The sequence below is a fragment of the Sapajus apella genome, unplaced genomic scaffold (genome assembly GCF_009761245.1).
Source record: "Sapajus apella isolate SASKATOON/1434 unplaced genomic scaffold, GSC_monkey_1.0 scaffold31, whole genome shotgun sequence".
Lineage (NCBI taxonomy): Eukaryota > Metazoa > Chordata > Mammalia > Primates > Cebidae > Sapajus > Sapajus apella.
The window spans coordinates 17,899,729-17,903,033 of NW_022436971.1; the positions used below are offsets into that span (position 1 = coordinate 17,899,729).

Consider the following 3,305-nt stretch of genomic DNA (forward strand, 5'->3'; position numbering starts at 1 on the left):
GCCAAAAAAAAAAAAAAAAAAATCAGAGAAGCTGTAAGCTAATCAATTCCCAGAGCACATCCATGTTTGGAAGGCAAACCAACCAGAGCAAAAAAGACCTTAGTGAGTGCCCAGATTATTTAGTAGAGGCTCCAGAAGAATCACATTTTATATGTGGGTTAAATTAAGCCTTGAGTAAAGGTTTATCCAGACCTTCCCCAAAAAACTTAAAATCAAGCTTAAAATAATCATGGGGATCCACAAATCACTTAAATCCCTCTCAAAACAAAGTTTTTAGATGGTCTTCAAAGAAAATGACAAAGTGTAATATTAAACCTTCAACTACAGGCTGGGTGTGGTGGCTCATGCCTGTAATCCCAGCACTTTGGGAGGCCAAGGTGGGCGGATCACGAGGTCAGGAGTTCAAGACCAGCCTGATCAGCATGGTGAAACCCTGTCTTTACTAAAAATAGAAAAATTAGTGGGGTGTGGTGGCACACACCTTGGAATCCCAGCTACTCAGGAGGCTGAGGGAGGAGAATCATTTGAACCTGGGAGGCAGAGGTTGCAGTGAGCTGAGATCACGCCAATGCACTCCAGCCTGGGAGACAGAGCGAGACTCTGTCTCAAAAAAATAAAATACAATAAAAATAAAGAAATAACAACATAATGTCATAACATCCAGACTTTAATCAAATATCACTAGCTTACAAAGAAGCAGGAAACTGTGGCACATACCAGACCAACAAAAACCAATGCAAATGAAACTAGTAATTACACAAATTATGGAACTAGCTAACCAAGACTGTAAAACTGTTAGGAGAAATATACTGAAAGATGAAAAGGATAACATGAACATAAGGATATTCATGGACCCTTTTTGGAAAATAACCTCATGGAACTTCTAAAGCTAAAAGTTATCCAAAATAAAAAACTTACTGAGTGATCTTAATTGAATATTAAATACAATGGATTAAAATATCAAAGAACTTGAAGTCAGGAAATAGAAATTATAGAAATCAAAGCACAGATACAGATATAAAAAATACCAAAAAATGTTTTTAAAAGCTCAGTGCCCCATGGGACAACATTATATTCACCTATATTATATACAAAAGTGGAAGAGAAAAATATTTTAATAAATAATGACAAACATTTTCAAAATGTGTTGAGAATCATAAACTTGTATTTTAGCCATCTGAAGATACAGGATGGATCCCAACTCAAAATTTTATTTAAATATCAAGACTGGTTATGCCTCACACATTCTATGAGATTGTGAAAAGATTTATTACTCACAGAACAAAGCACCTAAGAAGAGTAAGGTAGGTTTCCAAAGCTGGTCTGGAAATGGTGTTAATTTTATCCTTCCACCAGAAACAAGTATCAAAAAGAACAAATATATGTAAAAGTTCTTTTAAGAAGTTCTTGGAAGAACAGGGGAAAAAAGGAAGCTGGCTTGGGGATTTTACTAAGAAGTGAGGAGGAGTAAAGTTTCACCAAAAAAGGGGGCACTCAGATTTTCTTATCAATTTTACTATAGGCAGGCAGAAGAAGAAGGAATCCAAGGGATTAAAAGCTCTCAGCACTGAAACTGTAAACTGTAGAATGAAACTCTTTATTAGAATCCACAAATCTAAGAAACTTAAGAAAACCTAAGCAGGATAAGCCCAGAGAAAGCCACGCAGAAGCACATTATAATCATATTTCTACAGAACAATGTGTGAAACAGAACCTTTTTAAAAAGCAAGAGAAGAAAGACACATTATAAACAGAGAGACAGATATATAAGAATGACTGCAGACTTCTTGTCAGAAGGAATGCAAGATAATACACAACAGACCAAGATCTTTAAAGAACCAAATGAAAGAAAACCTCGCCCCAATCCAATCCAACCAAAACAAAGCTAAAATTCTCCTTTCAGCAAAATACTTCTTTAAAAAATGAGGGCAGAGAAACATCTAGATCTGTTTTTGGTAACAGCCAAGTAGCATCATATGTGACCAACTTTCCTGTAACTGACAAGTATAAACTCTGAACATAACATAAAAGCACAGATACCTGAAGGCATTGGAGAATTCACAGAAGCACTAAGATTAGGAGGGGTAGTGCATAGCCAGTGGAGAGAATTATAACGGAGAGTTGTCATTGTCACAGTTTTTGGCATGGACCATGGGGAAATCAGACACAAATGGAAAATAAGAAGAAGAAAAGGGAAGAGAAAAGAGACAGAAGAAAAGGAGTCAGTTAGAAACTCTCAACATTGTGTCTGCCTACATCTCTGGCTGAAAAACCAAAAGCAGCTCAGCCAAAGAAAAATAGTATCTTAACTGGGATCAGAGCTAAACAAAACTAAACAAAGCAAAACATAATTTTCAACTTGAGTCCAGCTGAGAAAATTTTTTGCTTGAACAAACATGACATATTGAGGGGGAAAAGATAACAGAAATCAGAATTTATAAAAGAAAAAATCTTGTTTTTCATTTTTTTATTTTTTGAGACAAAGTCTTGCTCTGTCACCCATGCTGGAGTGCAGTAGCAGGATCTTGGCTCACTGCAACGTCCGCAACCCAAGTTCAAGCGATTCTCCTGCCTCAACCTCTCGAGTAGCTGGCATTACAGGTGGCTGCCACCACACCTGGCTAATTTTTGTATTTTTAGTAGAAACGGGGTTTCACCATGTTGACCAGGCTGGTCTTGAACTTCCAACCTCAGATAATCCACCCACCTAGGCCTCTCAAAGTGCTGGGATTACAGGCATGAGCCACCATACTTGACCAAAAATATTTTACTTTTGATGCCACAAAGTAGATGGCAATGCCTTAACTACATGTATGCGTGGTGTCAGGCTGAGGGCCCCTACCAGCTTGGTCAAAGGGAGTGCTAACCTTCTCTCCTTTCATGTGACACAGAAATCAGAATTTTCACAACTCATTGCTCGTAATAATACCTAGGATAGCCCCCCAGCTAGACTGGTGGGAAAATTAAATATAAGTTGTAAATTTGTAATGTCTGGAATGGAAGAGAGGGCATCATGAAAGATACTACAGAAATTACAAAGGATAATAGGAAAATATTATGAATAATTCTATTCCAATAAATTTTAAAAATTAGATAAAGTGGAAACATTTCTTGAAGACTAATTTAAAAAACTAACCTAAGCAGAAATAGAAAAAAAAATAGACTTCTGTCAATTAAAAAAATCATATTCATAATTAAAAACCTTCTGAAAAAGAAAACTCCTGGCCCAGATGGCATCACTGGTGAATTCTATCCAACATTTAAGAAAGAAATAATTGCTATGCTACAAAAATTATTTCAGAAAA

At 36.4% G+C, this 3,305-nt stretch overlaps 1 non-coding gene across 1 annotated transcript; it reads right to left on the bottom strand.

The window, feature by feature from the left end:
• Positions 1 to 2,759: 2,759 nt before the first annotated feature.
• On the bottom strand, positions 2,760 to 2,889 carry LOC116562165. The gene has a single exon (XR_004273813.1). It is a non-coding gene; the product is annotated as a U6atac minor spliceosomal RNA (small nuclear RNA).
• Positions 2,890 to 3,305: the final 416 nt, after the last annotated feature.